Below are 23,476 nucleotides of genomic sequence, written 5' to 3' on the forward strand. Positions count from 1 at the left end.
GGGTCCTTGGAAAGCTAACCCCGGAGCCTTGGTTTTCTTAACTGTAACAGAGGTATAATACCTCCATTGAAGAATATCAAATATTTGAGAGTTGCTACATGCCAGATGCTGTGCTAAGCGAATTACATGTATTGATTCAGCTATTAGAGAAGATTAATTGTGAAAGGGTCTAGCTGTAGTATGTAACCCGTAAGTGTTGTTTCTACTTACCTTCCCAAACTTGGAAGAGACCTTAGAAAAAGCATCTGGTTTGATTTATTTAACCTCCCCATAAGTAGTCATCTAACTCAGTGATTCTCCAACCCAAAACGTTAAAGCAACGGGGGAGATGTGATAAAATAGTTTTTAATGGGGACCCCACACTAGACCAATAAATCAGAATCTCTAAGGCTAACATGTAAGCATCAGCATTTGAAAATCTCTTCCCTGGTGATCAGAATGTGCAACCAGGATTAAGAAATCTTCAAAGGAGACAGTACCCACTGTCATTTATTCCCCTTTGCCCCCCGTTTTGCTGTAAATTGACCTGGAAATCTGCTTCTGAGTAACATCTACCTCTTGCAAACGGTCCCCCATATAGTAGGACTCAAAAGATCTGTAATCCTGCCCTCTGGAGTCTTCCAGGATGCTTGTAGCCTTAATTCCATGGGAGAGTGCTTCAGTTTGCCTGGATATCTACCAAGTCCATCAGCTTTTCCTCCTCTTTTCTGAAAGCCCTTGGAAGGTGGTTTACTTTGCCATTGCTCGTTTCAAAATCTGACCCCCAAAAATGAAATTCAAGGTTTCATTCAAATAACACAAATGTTTAATGGCTTTGTTCTAATTACTGTATTTTCCCAAGTAAATCCTAGGAACTATTATGGGAGCAATGTCACCCTATTGACTCCTATGTTGTAACCTACTAAAACTCGAAAGCAGAAAAGACTTTTTCATGTCTTCTCCAAAGTACTTCTTCCCAGCCTATTCCCATTATAGTTTTTTCAGCACTTTGCACAATAAAATTTAATAGAATCACATGTTAAGTGAGGCCCTTTTACCTTGACATGTTAGGTATCATCGAGGTAATTGAATAATTCTACCTCCCACCTTCATGTGTTCTGCAAATTTAGTCTGTATGCCATGTCAACATTCAAGTTCTCATTCTCAGATGCCTGCCACTGCTGACACTGCATTAGCATGCTTTTGAACATGGCTTTTGAGAACGTAAAGCAATGTGGGTATCACTGAGAAGATTAGAAAATAAATATTTACTGAGACTTTTTAATTTGGGCGATTCAGGTGCTCAGGTAGTACTTAATTCTCTTTTTACCAAACTCTGGCTTTTTCTAGAGAAGTACAATTAGTGAAGAGTTACGTTAAGAAAGTTCTGAGGACAGGTTCATGGTCCAGGAATATGATTGCCCAATGTCCGTGTACTGTTATGGTCTGTTATTTCAAGAAATAGCCTTACTTCTGTCTTCATGCACCCACCCCCTCACAGCCCTGCTGAAAGTAGCTGAGTTTATGCCAGGTTTCCACTAACGTGGAAGACAAACCTTATGGGACTTCATACTTACATATTTGGGAGGCCATGGGGAATATTCAGGCAGTGTTCTGTAATAGTAACTCACCCTAAGGCTGAATATTAACATCACCTAATATTTGTTTCACCTGACCTGCCTCTTGAGAAACCTATATGCAGGTCAGGAACAACAGTTAGAACTGGACATGGAACAACAGACTGGTTCCAAATAGGAAAAGGAGTAGGTCAAGGCTGTATATTGTCACCCTGCTTATTTAACTTATATGCAGAGTACATCGTGAGAAACGCTGGACTGGAAGAAGCCCAAGCTGGAATCAAGATTGCCGGGAGAAATCTCAATAACCTCAGATATGCAGATGACACCACCCTTATGGCAGAAAGTGAAGAGGAACTCAAAAGCCTCTTGATGAAAGTGAAAGAGGACAGTGAAAAAGTTGGCTTAAAGCTCAGCATTCAGAAAACAAAGATCATGGCATCTGGTCCCATCACTTCATGGGAAATAGATGGGTAAACAGTGGAAACAGTGTCAGACTTTATTTTGGGGGGCTCCAAAATCACTGCAGATGGTGACTGCAGCCATGAAATTAAAAGATGCTTACTCCTTGGAAGGAAAGTTATGACCAACCTAGATAGCATATTCAAAAGCAGAGACATTACTTTGCCAACAAAGTTCCGTCTAGTCAAGGCTATGGTTTTTCCAGTAGTCATATATGGATGTGAGAGTTGGACTGTGAAGAAAGCTGAGCACTGAAGAATTGATGCTTTTGAACTGTGGTGTTGGAGAAGACTCTTGAGAGTGCCTTGGACTGCAAGGAGATCCAACCAGTCCATTCTGAAGGAGATCAGCCCTGGGATTTCTTTGGAAGGAATGATGCTGAAGCTGAAACTCCAGTACTTTGGCCACCTCATGCGAAGAGCTGACTCATTGGAAAAGACTCTGATGCTGGGAGGGATTGGGGGCAGGAGGAAAAGGGGACGACAGAGGATGAGATGGCTGGATGGCATCATTGACTCGATGGACGTGAGTTTGAGTGAACTCCGGGAGTTGGTGATGGACAGGGAGGCCTGGTATGCTGCGATTCATGGGGTTGCAAAGAGTCGGACAGGACTGAGCGACTGAACTGAACTGAACTATTTGTTTTAGGGGAGGACCTAAAACACACCAATGCTCAGACTTACTCTCAGAATTCTGATTTAATTCTTTCTAGGACGAAGTCCAGGCATCCCATATTCTTTTTAAGATGACAGATGGTTCCAGAATGCAGCCAAAGTTAGAACCAATACTCCGCAACAATGGTTCCCCAACTCAGCTGTACTTTAGAACTACCCGGTTGGGGGCGCTTTTAGAACTTGTGATGCCAGACTGTAGCCTGTACCAATCAAAGCATAATAACTCAGTGTTTAAAGCCCTATGACACCAGTGTAGAGAAAGCTTGAGAACCACTGTTCTACAGGGGTAATGGGCACTTGAATCAAACGAAGCATTAGATTTAAAAAATAAGTTTGTTTGTAATGCTTCTCCTGGTTTAATAATTATATAAAATATTGTGAAGATCAGTTTCATTTATATCAGTTCACTAATATGTTTATTTCTAAATACATTTGTTGGATATGCAATTTGGGGAAGTGATACTTGATTTCAATATTGGTTGAACTAGTGAAACTGCTTTCAGATTGTAATGTTCATTTCACATCTCTGCTGCCCAAGTATTATAAATACTGAATTCCAATAGCCAGGCTATTCAGGCTTTTTCTTATACTGGTGAGATTAACTGTATGAAGCAATGAAATTCTTGTCTGCTTTTCATGTATTGCATCTTTTAGATGAGGAATAATTAACAGTTTACTGATATTAAAGCTAAGTATGTGATCCATTCTAAAGGAGATCAGTCCTGGGTATTCTTTGGAAGGAATGATGCTAAAGCTGAAACTCCAGTACTTTGGCCACCTCATGCGAAGAGTTGACTCATTGGAAAAGACTCTGATGCTGGGAGGGATTGGGGGCAGGAGGAGAAGGGGATGACAGAGGATGAGATGGCTGGATGGCATCACCGACTCGATGGACTTGAGTTTGAGTGAACTCCAGGAGTTGGTGATGGACAGGGAGGCCTGGTGTGCTGCGATTCATGGGGTCGCAAAGAGTCGGACACGACTCAGTGACTGAACTGAACTGAACTGAACTGATGTGATCCAATGGTATTTTTCAACATCTTTTTCTAACCTGACTCCAAAGAATACAGATTGTTTCTTCTTCTGTGTTAGTTTTTATTTTAGAATGGTGCAAATTTTGAGTGGCCATTTTTACTCTTTGTGGACAAATGGAAACAAAATTTAAAAACCCAAGTAAAGTTTGACAGAAAAGCACTATTCCTTAGAGGTGCTTATGATCTGTACAATGAAGGTAAAAAGAAACTTGGAATAATACCCACCCTTTCATCTTACAAAGACACTGAGGTTAACATAAGTGGTCGTTGTTACAGTTCCTGGTGCTAATTACTGACGGGGATGGGAAGAGATGTCAGTCCTCCTGGTTTCTAGCCAAGCTTCATTTCTCCCACTTCTGCATGCTGCATCATTGACCAAAAAAGCACAATTAACTTCTTTTTTTTGAGGTCCTCATATTTCACATGAACTATGGCAATTTATTTTAAAATGTCAAGATTCATTTTTTCCACTAACAGAATGTCAATGTATAAGGAGAAATAAGCTTTATTTTAGGGAAAAATCAAATGTCTACTCCAAATAGCACATTTATCATTGTTAAATTTGATGCTATAGGTTACTCATGATATAATTTTCCACTGAGATTTAGGCAAAGTAAGCTCAGTACCACATACTTGCAATTGCTACCAAACCAAACTTTTGTCATTGGGGTGAAATCTTCAGTAAAATTTTACTCATCTTGGTAATTTATTCACATTATACCTGGGATTTTTAAGGCATTCAGAAGTCTTAAATTTTCATCTTTCTATTGCACAAGTCAATTTTCTAAGTTTCTTGCTATTATACAAGAAGGACAGTACCAGTGTTTTTGTTCACGGTGAGCAAATTAATATTATTGTGTGAAGGTCAACCACATGTATATTCATATACATGTATGCGTGCTTGCTAAGTCACTTTAGTCATGTCTGATTCTTTTGCAACCCCATGGACTGTACCCACCAGGATCCTCTGTCCATGGTATTCTCTAGGCAAGAATACTGGAGTGGGATGTCATTTCCTCCTCCAGGGTATCTTCCTGAGCCAGGGATCGAAGCTTCAACTCCTATGGCACCTGCATTACTAGCAGATTCTCTACTGCTTGATCCACTAGGGAAGCCCATATACACGTGTGTGTGTGTGTGTGTGTGTGTGTGTGTGTGTGTATGATCTCACCTTCTATTTAGTCATTAAGCATGTTGCAACAAACAGCAACTGTTATTAAGCAGACTCAGAGTATAGACTACAACATTCTTGGATTGTATTATCATGGAAAAGGAAAGTGGATCTGCCTGAATTAAACAAATGTTAATGTTGTTTGGGGAAAAATGAATGGGTTAATACTAGAAACTGAGAGTACTGGGTTCTAGGACTAAGTCTTTCAGATGCCAGCAGTGTAACCCCAGAATACATTTTCTTTTTTTCCCCTATAAATTTGGAAAACTTCAGCAATTTAAAATTCAGCATTTAAAACTTGGGGCAAAATCACTCAACGTCTTTGAGTCTCAGTGTCCTTAGCTATAAGTTGGAGAAACTGGGCTTGATCTGTGGTTTTCAATTCTATCTATACACTAGAATCACCCAGCAAACGTTAAAAAATAATGACACTCTGCAGTACCCTCAGGCAAATTAAAACAAGTTCTGGGGAATGCAGCCTAGGCTAGCAGGACTCAAAATGTGGCCCATGGACTGCTGGCATCAGCATTACGTGGTATATTAGTCAGCTTGGGCTGCCACAACAAAATACCAGAGACTGGGTGGCTTAAATGACATTAATTTATTTCTCAAAGTTCTGAAGACTGGCGAGTCCAAGATCAAGGTGCCAGCTGATTCAGTTTCTGGTGAGAGCTCTCTTCCTGTCTTCTTGCTATAACCTCACACTGCCTTTCTTTGGCACATGCAAGTGTAGAGAGAGAAACAGAACTTTCTCTCTCTTCCTCTTCTTTTAAGACAAGTCCTACTGGATTATCACCCCACACTTACGACTTCATGGAACTTTACTTCCTAAAAGTCCTATCTCCAAATATAGTCATATAGGGTCAGGGCTTCAATATATAAGGTGGTGGGGGATACAGTTCAGTACATGGAACTTGGGACTTAAAAAAAATTTTTTTTAATTATTTTATTGAGGTATAGTTGATTTACAATGTTGTGTTAGTTTTGGTGTATAGCAAAGTGAATCTCTTATACATATGTCTGCTGCTGCTGCTGCTGCTAAGTCACTTCAGTCGTGTCCGACTCTGTGTGACCCCATAGACAGCAGCCCACCAGGCTCTCCCGTCCCTGGGATTCTCCAGGCAAGAACACTGGAGTGGGTATCCACTCTTATTTAGCATATTTTCCTATATAGGCCTATATAGAGCATTGAGTAGAGTTCCTGTACTATACAGTAAGTCTTTATTGGTTATCTATTTTATATGTACAGTGTATATATGTCAATCCCAATCTTCCAATTTATCTCTCCTCCCCACTTACCCCTCTCCTCTGGGAACCATGGGATTTTTTAAAATGTCAGCGCCAAGCCCAGATTCTGGGAGTAAGGACCAGAAGTCCATGTTTTAACAAACTCTACAGGTGGTTCTTAGGCACAGTGTGTTTGAGAATTACTGGCTTCGACCACTTATTCTTACACTAGGCTGCACATTGAATCATTTGGGGAATGTTTAAACCTTTGATGCCTGGGGCCCTATCCCAGAAATTTTGATTTGTTACAGGATGCCTACTCTAAGCAAGTTTTAAAGCTCTGCAGGTGACTCCAGTCTGAGAAGTTCCAGTGTAGAAGATCTCTAAGGATCTTTTTGGTTCTAAAATAGTGTAGATTTTAATACAATGACATACATATATGTAAAATAATATTAATAATCTAGATAATATACATCAAAAGGAGGGTGATCAGATAGCTCTATTTTGTAGTTTCAGATACAAACACGTTTGTTAGTCTCTTTTCATTACTTCATTATATGATACATGAAACTGAAATTATTTTGAGAATTTCTATTTTGATAGTACCATTTTCTTAGATACATGGTCCTCATAGGGAACCATATATTTTCATAGGGGATTCCCTGGTGGCTCATACAGTAAAGAATCCACCTGCAATGCGGGAGACCCAGATTCGATCCCTGGGTTGGGAAGATCTCCTGGAGAAGGAAATGGCAACCCACTCCGGTATTCTTGCCTGGAAAACCCCGTGGATGAAGGAGCCTGGCAGGCTACAGTCCATGGGGTCACAAAGAGTCAGACACAACTGAGCGACTTCACTTTCACTTTATGCTTCATAAAAACAGAAGATCTATTTGATGGTCAAATATCTTTCCACAGTACAAAACTAAAGGAGAGTTTGGGTAGTGGCCAGATGATTATGAGACATTTTAAAAGAATCTTACAAATTTGGAGACCAGGAGTAATTCTAAAAAACAAACATAATGTGATTATTTTATAAATCTCAGAAAAGTTTATTCAACTGTATAAATAAAGGAAATAAGGGTATTTCTTAGTATTAAAACATATTAATTTATATAATTTTAAAATCTCTTTTGATACCAGGATATAAATGGCTCTAGGCTAAAACCTGCAGATGCCATTTCCCCCCCAAATTTATAACAATAGTTGTAGAAAGCTGACATTTTAAAAAATCTGAGATTACCAGAGTTCTAACCAATGAATTTAATTGTAATTCTGTCAGCACAAAAGTTAGCACATAAAAGTAGAAAAACACTACTGATATTTTGTCATTTCTGTTCAAGCACATGAACTATTTAAAAACTTCAAATTCATCAGAGAGGGACAAGTAACTAATGAATCAAAACTAACAATCTTCCTAATAATACTGAGTCTAACCACAGAGGTATTCAGTTCAGTTCAGTTCAGTCGCCCAGTTGTGTCCGACTTTTTGCGACCCCATGAACCGCAGCACGCCAGGCCTCCCTGTCCATCACCAACTCCAGGAGTCCACCCAAACCCATGTCCATCGAGTCGATGATGCCATCCAACCATCTCATCCTCTGTTGTCCCCTTCTCCTCCTGCCCTCAATCTTTCCCAGCATCAAGGTCTTTTCCAATGAGTCAGCTCTTCCCATCAGGTGGCTCAAGTATTGCAATTTCAGCTTCAACATAAGTCCTTCCAATGAACACCTAGGACTGATCTCCTTTAGGATGGACTGGTTGGATCTCCCTGCAGTCCAACGGACTCTCAAGAGTCTTCTCCAACACCACAGTTCAAAAGCATCAATTCTTTGGCACTCAGCTTTCTTCACAGTCCAACTCTCACATCCATACATGACCACAGGAAAAACCATAGCCTTGACTAGACGGACCTTTGTTGGCAAAGTAATGTCTCTGCTTTTGAATATGCTATCTAGGTTGGTCATAATTTTCCTTCCAAGGAGTAAGCGCCTTTTAATTTCGTGGCTGCAGTCACCATCTGCAGTGATTCTGGAGCCCAGAAAAATAAAGTCTGACACTGTTTCCACTGTTTCCCCTTCTATTTCCCATCAAGTGATGGGACCGGATGCCATGATCTTCGTTTTCTGATTGTTGAGGTTTAAGCCAGCTTTTTCATTCTATTTCACTTTCATCAACAGGCTCTTTAGCCTCTTTAGTTTTTCTTCACTTTCTGCCATAAGGGTGGTGTCATCTGCATATCTGAAGTTATTGATATTTCTCCCAGCAATCTTGATTCCAGCTTGTGCTTCCTCCAGCCCATATTTCTCATGATGTACTCTGCATATAAGTTAAATAAACAGGGTGACAATATATAGCCTTGACGTACTCCTTTTCCTATTTGGAACCAGTCTGTTGTTCCATGTCCAGTTCTAACTATTGCTTCCTGACCTGCACACAGGTTTCTCAAGAGGCAGGTCAGGTGATCTGGTATGCCCATCTCTTTCAGAATTTTCCACAGTTTATTGTGATCCACACAGTCAAAGGCTTTGGCATAGTCAATAACTGGAACTCTCTTGCTTTTTCCATGATCCAGCGGATGTTGGCAATTTGATCTCTGGTTCCTCTGCCTTTTCTAAAACCAGCTTGAACATCTGGAAGTTCACGGTTCACGTATTGCTGAAGCCTGGCTTGGAGAATTTTAAGTGTTACATTACTAGCGTTTGAGATGAGTGCAATTGTGCGGTAGTTTGAGCATTCTTTGGCATTGCCTTTCTTTATTAAGAACAGTATTTGAGCACTTGATTTAATTATTATTCTGTTCTGATGAGGCCAAAGGGGCAACATTTTCAAACATATGGATACATTCAATATCCATACTGATACTCACAAAGTAACTTGAGAATTACCAGTGAATTGGTACATCCACTCAGAAATTCATGCTCTAATCAAAGTGGGATAATGGTGTCACCTTTGTTTACAACTCCTTCAAAAACCATCTTTCAAATATTTTCTGCATGTTTCAACAAGTAAAAACATTAAAGAGAAATTACAAATAAAATATTAGAAAACATGTCAAGATGTAACTTTCTTTTCATATGCAGATACATGGCAATATTCTTTCTCTGTAAGCAAGTTTATAATCAAAACATAATTTGGTGGATAACTGTTTGAAAGCAATACTGCCATATTGCTTTTGCTTTTATTGGATACCAGTAAGAATGACCATGACCTAGCAACCAGAGAGAATGCTAAGAATGCTAAGAGATCTTGCCTCACAAGTCAACAGATACGATTTTATGAAACAAAGCAAACTATACCAACACTTAAAACCACAAATGAGCTGAGATTAACAAATACTTGCAGTGAAAAGGAAGCATTAGACAATCTGATTTGTAATAATATTGAAAAACACCCAGCTGTTTCCACGTGACCACATCACCTGTTGTATATACTGTATTGAAATAAAAGATCTCTATTACAGAGTTTCTACTTATGAGTGCGAAAGAACAGTAGTAACTTTTGTATGTTCTTAATTTTATTGAAGTAAAAGATCTCTATTACAGAGTTTCTACTTATGAGTGCGAAAGAACAGTAGTAACTTTTGTACGTTCTTAATCTTCAGATGTCATTCTCTGAAAGCCAAAAACCTTCCTAATGTCACAATTCAGTATTAAACTGCATTTGCTAAGTATTAAAACAGTGTTTACTATATATAGTTGTTGTTCAGTCGCTCAGTTGCGTCCAACTCTTTGCAACCCCATGGACTGCAGCACACCAGGCTTCACTGTCCTTCACTATCTCCTGGAGTTTGCTCAAATTCATATTCACTGAGTCGGTGATGCCATCCAACCACCTCATCCTCTGTTATTCCCTTCTCCTCCTGCCTTCAGTCTTTCCCAGCAATCTTTCTTTTCTAATGAGTCAGCTCTTCGCATCAGGTGGCCAAAAGTCTTGGAGCTTTAGCTTCGGCATCAGTCCTTCCAATGAATATTCAGTATTGATTTCCTTTAGGATTGACTGGTTTGATCTCCCTGCAGTGCAAGGGACTGTCAAGAGTCTTCTACAACACCACAGTTCAAAAGCATCAGTTCTTCAGTGCTCAGCCTTCTTTATGGTCTTACTATATATAGGAGACAAAATATATGAATATAGTAGCTAAACCGAAGTTATAAATAGGAGAAAAAGACATATTTAAATTTGATCATGTATGGCTGACAATGACTGCTGAAAATTATAAGATTCTGACAATAATGGTCATTATTAAATTACTAAGAAACTAGGTCATTACTAAGAAACTGGGTAAAATACACTGTTCACTTTCAGTGAGAAAATTGCTAAAATATCACATTAAATATAATCTTTGTTTTTATTAAAAGAAGCATTGTCAGTTAGAACTATTATGTTCTTTTTCTCAGTTCAGAAATATATTAAGAAGTTTTATTTGCCAGTTTTACGAGGAACTGACACCAGTGTCTGTACCTTCCTTTCCCCAATAAGGAGAATAGTTTTAATAAAGCACCTGACCTGCCTCTTGAGAAATCTGGATACAGGTCAGGAACCAACAGTTAGAACTGAACATGGAACAACAGACTGGTTCCAAATCAGGAAAGGAGTATGTCAAGGCTGCATATTGTCACCCTGCTTATTTAACTTATACACAGAGTACATCACAAGAAACATTGGTCTGGATGAAGCACAAGCTGGAATCAAGATTGCTGGGAGAAATATCAATAACCTCATATATGTAGATGACACCACACTTACGGCAGAAAGCGAAGAACTAAAGAGTCTCTTGATGAAAGTGAAAGAGGAGAGTGAAAAAGTTGGCTTAAAATTCAACATTTAGAAAACTAAGATCATGGCATCTGGTCCCATCACTTAATGGCAAATAGATGGGGAAACAATGGAAACAATAACAGACTTTATTTTGGGGGGCTACAAAATCACTGCAGATGGAGACTGCAACCATGAAATTAAAAGACTCTTTCTTCTTGGAAGAAAAGCTATGGCCAACCTAAACAGCATATTAAAAAGCAGCAACATTACTTTGCCAGCAAAGGTCTGTCTAGTTAAAGCTATAGTTTTTCCAGTAGTCGTGCATAGATGTGAGAGTTGGACTATAAAGAAAGCTGAGTGCCAGAGAATTGGTGCTTTTGAATTGTGGTGTTGGAGAAGATTCTTGAGAGTCCCTTGGACTGCAAGGAGATCCAACCAGTCCATCCTAAAGGAAATCAGTCTTGAATATTCATAGGAAGGACTGATGCTGAAGTTGAAACTCCAATACTTTGGCCACCTGATGCAAAGAACTGACTCATTTGAAAAGACCTTGACGCTGGGAAAGATTGAAAGCAGGAGGAGAAGGGGATGACAGAGGATGAGATGGTTAGATGGCATCACCACCTCAACAGACATGAGTTTAAGTAAACTCCAGGAGTTAGTGATGGACAGGGAGGCCTGGCGTGCTCCCTGAGCAAAGAGTCGCAGAGTTGACATGACTGAGCAACTGAACTGAATTGAAATGAAGAAAATATAAATTATTGTTGGTTTCTATCTCTGTAGGTGACTTCTATTGCCTAGACTTTGAGATGACAAATCACAGCTCGATTATTCTGGATGGACAATGAAAGAAGTGTCAGATTCTTTAGTCTGAGTGAAAGACTTCAGTATCAGAACAGTATAGGGAAGCAATAATTCTTATGATATCAACTCCTTTAGAAATTATGCTCTGCTTTTCATATCACTATAAAGTTTTCACTTTAATTTTCTGTTTCTACTTTGGTGTCAGTATTGCTCAGAAGTTTAAACAAGGTTCACTGGCTACTGACCTCCAAGTATTGATATATGGATGAAGTATGAACATGAAGGACAGTATTTGAATAGGTCCCTGATCTTCCATAACCTCTTTCATCTGATGCACCATTGACAGACAGTGCCCACCAAGGCAAGGACTGTGAGCAGTTGAGATTCCACCTGTTTCTTCTGTTAGACGGCATCAGTAAGGAGGAATATGAGCTGAATCTGGCCCAGAGAGCTTTGAGCCGGGATCCAAAGGCCTCTAATAATTGATCTAAGTGTCTTTAAGACTCAGCATTAAGTATTTTTCGTCTTTCTACACACAGTTTTTAAAAGCAAAAAAAAACAAAAAACAAAAAAACCCCAAATCTCCAAACTCCCCCAAAATATCCAACATGGAGTTCTGGGAGGAAGATGTTATAAAAAGAGAATGTCATTATATACGCAGACTTACAGGAAGTGTTCCCTATTTAGTCTACTAGAAAATCATAAGAATTGTTACAAAATCTAATAATCTAACAGTTCCTTTAGAGCAGATTTTTCTCAAACCTTTTTTTTTTTAAACTAAAAACTAATATGGATAGAGGAGATGATAGAAAATAGATATCAATAATAGCAAGGTAGACAATACATGATAAAGATACTAAAATAGGTATGTATAAAACAAAGTTTCAGAAACCAGTTTATTTTAGTCTGTTCCATTAAAAAGAAAGATTTTCATTGACTAAATAGATTTCAAAACTCACTACTAGATTCCAACTTGCAGCTTAAAAACATTGCGCTGGTGGTTTCTGTGTACATGGGGAGAGATCTTGCTTATGTTTACTTTCAAAGTTTAAAGATATAGACCTCTCAGAAGTATAAAACTGAAACAGTGGCATCTGCATTCTTTCTAATCTATGTAAATCTAACCGTTAAACATCTAATCTAATCTAATCAATCTAATCTTTAAAGCAATACACTACATTTAAGACTTTTCCAAGGGTCACATAGATCTTTTAACAGAAGATTTTGCATTTTTGAAATACACCAAGAAAATTAGCAATTGTTAGAGCTGTAAGGCACCAGAGTTTTCCCACAGTTTAGAAGTAATCAGTTCATCAAAGAGAAGGTCCACCTGAATGATCATGAGTCATCAATTCCTGCCAGTGGGAAGAAGGCTTCCAAGGACTGCACATCCCAGTCTTGCCATATTTCTTCATTATGTCATCTCAGGTTTTTTATCAGCAAAGAATATCTCTTTCCCTCAACAAAGTTAAGACTGCCAAAGACTCTTTCCACCTCCTACATTTATAAATAATCATATGGTAGTATACATACTCAGAGAAGGCACTGGCAACCCACTCCAGTACTCTTGCCTGGGAAAGCCCATGGACGGAGGAGCCTGGTGGGCTGCAGTCCATGGGGTCGCTAAGAGTCGGACATGACTGAGCAACTTCACTTTCACTTTTCACTTTCATGCATTGGAGAAGGAAATGGCAACCCACTCCAGTATTCTTGCCTGGAGAATCCCAGGGACGGTGGAGCCTGATGGGCTGCCGTTTATGGGGTCGCACAGAATCGGACACGATTGAAGCAACTTAGCAGCAGGCAGCAGCAGTATACGTACAAGTATAGGCTGCAGACTGCTGTTGCAGATGGTGTCGATACTGTAAAATCTCTAAACAGTCATCTATTGATTATTATGTTTATGTCTTTTCACAGGGTGAATATTTCTATGGTCAGGAAGAATCAGCAACACTGAAAGACATCTGTAACTTGTGAGGAAAATAGCATAATGATCAGAAATTTTTACTGCACTGGATATAGGGCCTTGGAACCGGGGAAAGAGAACTTAACTTGCTTGCCTTCTGCCAGTGGCAGGGATTCAACTAGATAGTGATGAACTGAAACTAGAAAGCATTTTATGACCTAGTTCTAAGAAATTCTAAAATGAGATTTATTTACCTAGTCTTATTTGCCTGGGGCATTTTAATTTATCAGTGACTTGGATTAATTACTCTATAAATTCTGCACTTGACAGCTCATCTTAAACCAAAGGAATCCAGAAGAACATACATCAAATGCAAAGGCTTCAGCCACGTATTTCCCTGTGTCTTCAGACTTTTGACACACATACATACACAAACAGGTTTTCATACATTTTGGGACATGTACGTACGTAGACTTCAACAGGCTTGGAATCATCTGGGAAAGTGGGTCCCTGGAATGTACCATTCAGAGCAGCAAATATTCCTATTGCAGGGTGATGGATTCTGGAAATATTTTGGATGCTACCTATCTACTTAAAATTCTCAAATAGTTTATTAACAGATGAGAAAGAAGGAAAAATATTTGGGGGTTAAAAAAAAAGTCTTATATAAGCAAGGCTATGTTGATGCCATGTAAAAAATAATTTGTTTTTACAGCTTAAGGGCAGAAGCTAGGGAGTGGCTCACCACCCATCAGCACTTGATCCTTCTGAAGAGTGCACTAGAACTGGAGAAGTAACATTGTTTTCTGGATGCTAGAGAAAACCAACATGTAGTAAATGTCGGGAGGGAACATAATAATGAATTTCAAAGTTTCACACTTCTCAATTAGCTAGAAAGGGTTTGTTTCTGCTTTTTCTTTTTCTCAGTTGGTTAGGGTTTTTGTTTTTCCGAGCCATGCTTTGGAAAGATACCAAGACCTTACTAAAACCACAGCTCCCTGTGGATGTCAAAATCAGTAATTAATGTGAGATGATGAAAGGGGGAGACATTAACTTGAGGCCCAAATATGTCTTTTTAGAAATGAACTTGGAAGCACCAAAGAATTGGACACGACTGAGCGACTGAACAACAATAACCAGCTATGAAGACAGATCAGGTGAGCAGAGATGGCAGCAGGGGCTGAGGCTAGTATGCCTTTCTGTGCCCCAGAGTTAGAGGAGTCCTGAAATATTCAGTGTGGCTACTGCAGCCAAACACAGGCCTCATGGGAGGGAAAAGTCAAGTAGACACTTGATGGAGAGCCAGATAGGTACTTTCTGACTCTACCACCAATTGAGGGACATGAATAAGTCACTGCACCCAACTGGGTGCCAATAACCTCATTCATGGAATGAAAGCTTGTTGTCATCTACAAGATTCCTTCACCTTTAGAATTTGATGACTCAGGATTTCTGAACTGAGGTAGCTGTGGCCTTCTAGATAAGGACAGTCCAGAAGAAATATAATGCTGGCCACATAGGTCATCTGAAATGTGTAGTGGCTACATTAAAATATATCAAAACAAACTGGTGAAATAAGGTTTTATAAAATTTTTCCTTAACCCAGTATGTCCAAAATATGGTTATTTCAACACCCCTTTGAAATATCAAATAGCCGTGTGACATCAAGTGCTCACAAGCGCCGTGTGTTGCTTGCTGGTGGCGGCTCTCTCCCGTTTGGGACACCACTGCTATTGACACTAGAGGAGTTTGCAAATAGGAAGGAGTAGGAGTTACATTTCTCTTCGATGCTGTGAGTCATGGTTCCAAAGCCTGGCTATTCATCAAAATTATTAGAGGAACTTTTAAAAAAATGTATTTCTGAGCGCATCTCATTCCTTGAGCATGGATCATATCTTTAAAAATCTCACTAGATAAATCTGAGATGCAGCCAGTTCATTCCAATCTACAGAGCAGTGTTTAAAACCTTTTTACTGACCTAACTGAGGGTTCGTGCTGTTTGGAGGTAGCTGGCCTAAGGGAAGCAGTGATTTATGGTTAGCAACCCCCGCAGAGACCCTCCAGAGAGGACTATCTTGTCTGCTAAGTGAGCTGGAAGATTTCAACACTAATCCTGACAGCAAAGGGTGCTTTCAGTTATGGAGGGCAATTTCAAGTTAAAATGTATTTAAAAAACAAAACAAAACAGTGAGCTGATGTTGCAAAACAAAGGAGGCCAGATTCTGCTCTGCCAACTGGTGACTTGATGGAGCTGCAGCTGTGGTGATAGATCTACTTTTGAGCCGCTCAACATTTGTTTGCAATGGCACCCCACTCCAGTACTTTTGCCTGGAAAATCCCACGGACGGAGAAGCCTGCTAGGCTGCAGTCCATGGGGTCGCTAGAGTCGGACACGACTGAGCGACTTCACTTTCACTTTTCATTTTCATGCATTGGAGAAGGAAACGGCAGCCCACTCCAGTGTTCTTGGCTGGAGAATCCCAGGGATGGGGGAGCCTGGTGAGCTGCCGTCAGTGGGGTCGCACAGAGTCGGACACGACTGAAGCAACTTAACAGTAACAACAACAGCAACATTTGTTTGTAGACTGGCTGCCTTCAGTCTGAGATATTCTCATCTTCAGATGTCTTCCATCTGCCCCTCGCCACCACCCTTAGTAGTCTTTCCATCTCTCCAGAGGAAAAGTAGAACATAAAGTTCCTTCTGCTTAAACACAAAATAAAGGTCAGCACCAGTACATTTGGAAAAATATCCATCAGTGTTTATATAAAGACAAACCCACAGATATATACACTTCCATGTACACACATACACACAAGGACATTTATTAATATGTGTACTTGAACTACAAATTAGTAAAGACCAACATTTTACTGCTTAGATAAAATAAATGATTAAGGTTTATAGAAGCTCAAGCGCTTATGATGACCATAAGACTCATGCCTCAGTCTTATTCTTAATCTTCCCTGATGCACTTGTCTGACAAACACATTCCACAATCCCACAGATTATTCTGGAGAAGGATAGAGAGAGAGAGAGAAGGAAGGGAGAATGTGGAGAAGGAGGATGGAAGCAGAGAGAAGGAGAAGGAGGAAGAAGAGAATAGAGGGAGGGAAGGATGAAGGACGAATGAAAAGAGGATAGGAAAAAGGAAAGAAGGAGGATTCCATGTGTGGGGCATGTGTGTGGGTTGCTTTGCAAGCCAGCTCAGTTTGTGGAAGGCAACTTTTTACCCTCCCAAAGCCTGCCCAGACTTGCCCTAGGTTATGTTGCAAAACGGATAGTGATTTCTCTGCCAGGCATGTTATTGGAATGAATGAAGTCCCAGATCTGACTAATATTTTCTCCTTGGCCTTCTTATTTCTTTAGCACAAACATCTGGGCTGTGGTGTTTTAAAGTGGTTTAAAGCTCCTCAAAGAATCCCAAAGTTCCTGTTTTTTGTTTCTCTATTTCCTACTACCCAGTTTCAGAGCTACTGGCCTCTACCCTATCTAGCACTGATCCTGTAGATTTTTAAAGTCCTTTAGCTTTTCAGAACCACCATTCCCAGCACAGCTACCTCCATGCAGAGTGTAGAAATGAGGATCAATGACACATGTCAATTCAGTACATATTGAGAGATTCTTTGAGGGCAGGTCCTGTGTTTGGGGACTCTTTATGATTGAAAGAAGAAATGGTTCTAACTGGTAATTTTAGATGAACTGATACCTGGACATAGTAACAGGGTAAGTTAAAGCCTGAAAAAATTAGTGGTGCCTAGGAAGCTACATATAGATAGACAATGTGTAGATATATATATATTAATAATAGCCAATTCACACAAAGTAACATTAAGCAAGACTGTATGTGGATACTGATTCCAAAAATACATAAACACAAAAAATTATGAAACATTCCAGCTAGACATATAGTTTGACCCTTTTATTTTACATATTTATAGACAGAAAATTGAGGTCTGGAGATTCTAACTTTTCTCAGATGATGGATAGAGACTGGAATGGGCTTTGGTTACAGTCCAGGGGAAACTAATTATAACCAAAGAGGTTACATGCAATTAGTAAAGGTTTAATGATGGGACTTAAAGTTCTCATAAACTAAGGAGCAGCGCTCTGGGATAGGAGAACTGTGGTCAGTAGAAAGACGCATGATAAAATGTTCGAGACAACTCTCTGGGTTCTACCAGAATTGAGACGAACATTCAAGACCTTCGTCTCATTCATGCTTACCAGGGAGCTTTCTGATTACAAACTCAAAAGTTCCTAAAGTCTGGAATTAGAATTGGAGGACACCTGATGACAGAGAGGATTAGTCAGCAAAGACTGATCATTTGAATTAAATTGATAAACCTGAGGTTATAAAAGAATATACTTGAGGACACTGCATTCAGGAAAAATTAATCCAAGATGGTCAATAACTCTTATTCTTTTTATCTTTTTGTGGAACATTATTAAAAATTTCAGTACACATGCAACTATTTCATAAGGAGGTAAAAATAATGAAGTTATTAATAAATAACAAAAATTACTATAGTAAAATTACAGTAGAATGTAGTTGTGATATATTTAGCCAATAAGAATGTATTTAATCATATTATAATCAGCTATAAAAATGGTTCCTAGAAATTTAAATGTTAATAAGTTTGCCAACTTATTAACACTTTTCTTAAATAAAAAATACACGTTTTAAAATGTGACATGAGTTATCAGATTTATTTTTATCTTCTACCATACTCAAAACAGACTGTTTTCTCTCATGGTTCTAGGAAGGGTTACTCTCTTGATGCCAGGAGGTCTGAGTATGGAACCGTCAAACTAAAAATCAGATGACTATTCCATTAAAATCAGGGTTCTAAAACTGGATTCATGAGACTGAGAATTCAGCAAGGAGAAAACATTCACATCTCTGTTTTAGAAAAGTTATTAATGGTGTTGACTATATGGAAGTTAAAAGAAAAGTAGGCAAAAACCCAAATTTATACTCAATCACAACAAATGTTCTACTAGCCACAATGTAAAAACAAACTATAGTCTCAATAGTATTAGCCAATTTGAATAGCTTTTAGCAAATGAATGAAACTTACTTTCTAAGACTGTAAATTCTGTGTAAAATGATATACACATATATGGAGATATTATATATAATGTATAGATACATATAGATGTACATGTATATCTATCTATGAAATGTACACATATTTCAACCTATATCTATATGTATATTTTAAATATTTACTTATTTATTTGACCACGTAAGGTCTTAGTTGCAGCATGTGGGATCTAGTTCCCTGACTAGGGATTGAACCCAGTCCCCCTGCATTGGGAGCATAGAGTCATAGCCACAGGACCATCAGGGAAGTCTTTACTTTTATATATTTTTTAAACTGAGCAGAGACATCAGCACAAGCAAATGGCAGAGGAAAAAATTTTCACAAATTTAACCCAGGCAAATTCCTAAACAAGCAAACAAAATCAGCAGCAAAAATAACCTTCAGAAGTGAAAACAAAAATCAGAATCCAGACTTATTGAGATATATTGCCTAATATATCTAGTTATGTCAGGCTCTGTGGTGCAATGGATAGAGCACTGGATTTCTAATACATCCAGTTTTCAAGAAAATGGTTATGACACGTGCAAAGAGATAAGAATGTGTGACCTATATTCAGGAAATAAAGCAGTTAATAAAAACATTGTCTGACTGTCCTCAAATGTTGGATTTTACAGACAAAAAATACAAAACGCTTCTTATAAAAAGCAGCTATTTAGTTCAAAGCACTGAAGTAAACTATCATCTGGAGTTAAAGGAAAGTATGACAGCAATGAATCGACAAATAGAGATTTTCAGCAGGGTGACAGAAATTAGAAAAAAAGTACCAAAGCATATATTCCTGATTTGAAAAATAAAATAATTCACTGCTGCTGCTGCTAAGTCACTTCAGTCATGTCCGACTCTGTGGGGTCCCATAGTTGGCAGCCCACCAGGCTCCCCCATCCCTGGGATTCTCCAGGCAAGAACACTGGAGTTCTTGGGTTGCCATTTCCTTCTCCATAATTCACTAGAAGGCCACAAGAGCAGATTCAAGATGGCACAAGAAAGAATCAGTGAACTTGAAGACAGACCAGTAGAAGCTATCCAAACTGAAGAGACCAGTGGGACAACATCAAATGTACCAATATCCTGGTAGTGGGAGTTCCACAAGAAAAGGATAAAGAGAAAACAGCATAAAAAGTATTTGAAAAACAATAACTGAAAATATAACAAATTTGATTAAAAGCATTAATACGCATATCGAAGAGACTCCAAGAACCCCAGGTAGATAAACCTTCTGCAAGAAGCTCTCCTCACTTTTTTTTTTTGCGACTGTGTATCCTCATGGATACTTACATGACTACTGGAAAGATCACAGCTTTGACTACACAAACTTTTGTCATCAAAGTGATGTCTTTGCTTTGTAATACGCTGTCTAGGTTTGTCATAGCTTTCCTTTCAAGAAGCAAGCATCTTCTAATTTCATGGCTGCAGTCACCATCCACAGTGATTTTGTTGCCCAAGAAGAGAAAATCTGTCACTGCTTCTACTTTTTCCCCTTTTATTTGCCATGAAGTGATGGGACCAGTAGTCACGTACGGATGTGAGAGTTGGACCGTAAAGAAGGCTGAGTGCCAAAGAAGGGATGCTTTTGAATTGTGGTGCTGAAGAAGACTCTTGAGAGTCCCTTGGACAGCAAGAAAATCAAACCAGTCAATCCTAAAGGAAATCAAACCTGAATATTCACTGGAAGCTGATGCTGAAGCTGAAGCTCCAATACCTTGGCCACCTGCTGCAAAGAGCTGACTCATTGGAAGAGCTGGGAAAGACTGAAGACAAAAGGAGAAGAGGGCAGCAGAGGATGAGATGGTTGGATAGCATCACTGACTCAATGGACATGAACTTAGGCAGATTCCAGGAGATAGTGAGGGACAGGAAGGCCTGGTATGCTGCCATCCATAGGGTCACAAAGAGCTGGACATGACTTGGGGACTGAACAAACAAATTTTCATGGGTCCCCTCACAACTTCATGACTATTCCTCTTGCATACTTCCTTTTATCAATCCTTTTTTTCCTCAGTAAATGTATCTTAAAGTCCCATGCAACTCATCTTTCTGTACTATATACTCTCACACAGAAATTATATCCATTTTCACAGCTATCAGTAGAGACTTTCAAATCTTATAACATAAATTCTGTATTTCCACTGCCTGGTTCAATACCTCTTCTTGGATATTTCACTATCTCCCTAACTGCAGAATGGATTCATTCTTGTGTTGTTCCATTTTCTATAACAGCATTAGCACTAAGAGTGGGCAGTGAGCAACCTGAAACCTCAGTTACCTTTGACTTTCCTTCTCCCCAACTTAGTTGTTAAATCCTGCCAGATTCTACAGACAACTGTCTTCTTCCTATTAATTTCCACTACTACTTCCCTATTTAAGGGAAGATTTCATTACTTTCTCACTCTGATTGATCCTACAGCTGGTTTTCATGACTCTGTTCTCTTTAAGCCATCCAAAACACAGTAGTCAGATTAATATTTCTAAGCCATAGCTCAGATCATTTCACTCCATGTTAAAACAACAAAATGATAGTTTCCATGGCTCAAAAAAAAATATATGAGTTTTTTAGCAGAACTTTCCCTTCTGAACTGTACCACTTCCCTTCACCAAGTCCCAATTTCAGTGTTGAAAAAAAACTTTGGAGACGTTTTTCAATTCAACTGAAATAAATCATAAAGTTAAAAAAAGGATAGTTTATTTTTTGGAAAAAAAAAAAAGAACAAGAAAAAAGATTATTATTTGTGGGTGGGTACATGTTCCCTGACAACTTGTAAATGTTCTAAGTTTTAACATTATGTAAGTTCTTGGAAGCCTGAAGTAGCCACATCAGCTATGGGAGATGAAAAGTTCAGGACACATGGCCATGGGATATGGTGAACAGATGGACAGGACTGAGGTGGAAGATCCTATCTTGAACTTTGTCATCCAATTATAGACAAGAAAAATTAATTCATCTACTGAACAGGAGCAAATTACTAGTAAATGGATACAGATGAACAGAGATTCTAACACAGGGTGTGTGAGACAAATCAGGATTAGAGCAAACATTTCTGGAGTATCGAGCTTTGCTATTTGGAACCATAGAGGAACTTACAGTTCCAGATGGACCTAGGCAAGGATGTCTGGGCAAGGCTGCAGAGGTCCAGGCACAAGGAGAAGCTGGAGAATCTTGATTAACTGGCGAGAGCTGCTTTGTTTTATAACATGCTGCTGCCTGTACACTATTTTGCTGGAAAATGGAAAAAGCTTTCTGTCACTCTACGGCTTTGTGAATGGAATAAGCTACATGAATTCTGCAAATTAGGTAACAAAACTCTGCAGATGCCGGTTGGGTATGGGTCAAACTTCTTAGCTAAGGTTTCCACTCTCTCTGTACTTATGCCAAAAGTAGTTTTTGGTTCAGTTTATGAATTATAATGTATTCTTAATTTATAGGATCAAAATTTTAAATGTTTTGCTATGAAAGGATGCATATTAATTAAACATAAATGGAGCCAGAAAAGTAAGGTTAATCAGGACACAGAACAGAGATGTGAAGAAAAACAAAGCTCTTGTTACAGAAAGGAATTGATGAAGTTTATCCTTTGTGGTTTTTTTTTTCTCTTACCTGACAGGATCAATGTAAGTGCAAAATTTCTGCTGCAAATGCTGAAGATAATCTTCGTGTTTATACCAAATTGTATTATGTCCTCCCAAATTGCCATGGGTGTTATTGAATGCAGGAGTAAAAAGTCTCCATAAATCAGAGCAGACTTAACATATTTGATGTCCTCAGAGCTACTTCTAAAAAGAGCAAATCACATGGGACATTTTAGTTCACAAACAGTCATTAGGAAGTAGGTAAAACCATTTTCTATGATATATCTGAAACCACAGATTTCATCAAAGCACAATTTTGTAAATCTTTATTTGACCTCAAGACTCTCTAAAATAATCAATATAATAATAATAAAATAAAATAAATAATAAAATAAAATAATAAAATATTATTACTATAATAATAACAAAAATGCTGCTTTTCATTTTCTTCCAGATTAATTCAGCAATTAGAGCATTTCTGATTTTAAATGATGAATTATGATACTATTGAAAAATTTAGCAAAGTAAAACCTGCACAAAGCAACTTTTCTTTTTTTTTTTTTTCAAAAATTTTATTTAAAAAAAAATCACATGCTCCCCATCCTGAACCCTCCTCCCTCCCAACCTCCCCATACCATCCCCCTGGGCCTTCCCAGCGCACCAGCCCCAAGCATCCAGCATCGTGCACTGAACCTGGACTGGCATCTCGTTTCATACATGACATTTCACATGTTTCAATGACATTCTCCCAAATCTTCCCACCCTCTCCCACAGAGTCCATAAGACTGTTCTATACATCAGTGTCTCTTTTGCAGTCTCGTACACAGGGTTATCGTTACCATCTTTCTAAATTCCATATACATGCGTTAGTATACTGTATTTATGTTTTTCCTTCTGGCTTACTTCACTCTGTATAATAGTCTCCAGTTTCATCCACCTCATTAGAACTGATTCAAATGTATTCTTTTTAATGGCTGAGTAATACTCCATTGTGTATATGTACCACAGCTTGCTTATCCATTCATCTGCTGATGGACATCTAGGTTGCTTCCATGTCCTGGCTATTATAAACAGTGCTGCGATGAACATTGGGGTACACGTGTCTCTTTCCCTTCTGGTTTCCTCAGTGTGTATGCCCAGCAGTGGGATTGCTGGATCATAAGGCAGTTCTATTTCCAGTTTTTTAAGGAATCTCACACTGTTCTCCATAGTGG

The 23,476-nt window shown here is 38.8% G+C and overlaps 1 long non-coding RNA gene across 2 annotated transcripts in view; it reads right to left on the reverse strand.

The window, feature by feature from the left end:
* Positions 1-8,123: 8,123 nt before the first annotated feature.
* LOC138989211 (uncharacterized) overlaps positions 8,124-23,476 on the reverse strand; it is a 31,296-nt gene continuing 15,943 nt past the window's right edge. Inside the window, exons 3-4 of one of the 2 annotated variants that reach the window (XR_011465466.1) lie at positions 22,291-22,466; positions 8,124-10,226 (exon numbers count right to left, since the gene is read on the reverse strand). This is a non-coding gene — a long non-coding RNA (uncharacterized lncRNA). Of the gene's footprint in view, positions 10,227-21,576; positions 21,913-22,290; positions 22,467-23,476 lie in introns of those variants that run through there. The other variant, XR_011465467.1, reaches the window with a different exon arrangement.

This window comes from Bos mutus, chromosome 9 (genome assembly GCF_027580195.1).
Source record: "Bos mutus isolate GX-2022 chromosome 9, NWIPB_WYAK_1.1, whole genome shotgun sequence".
In the NCBI taxonomy this organism is placed as follows: domain Eukaryota; kingdom Metazoa; phylum Chordata; class Mammalia; order Artiodactyla; family Bovidae; genus Bos; species Bos mutus.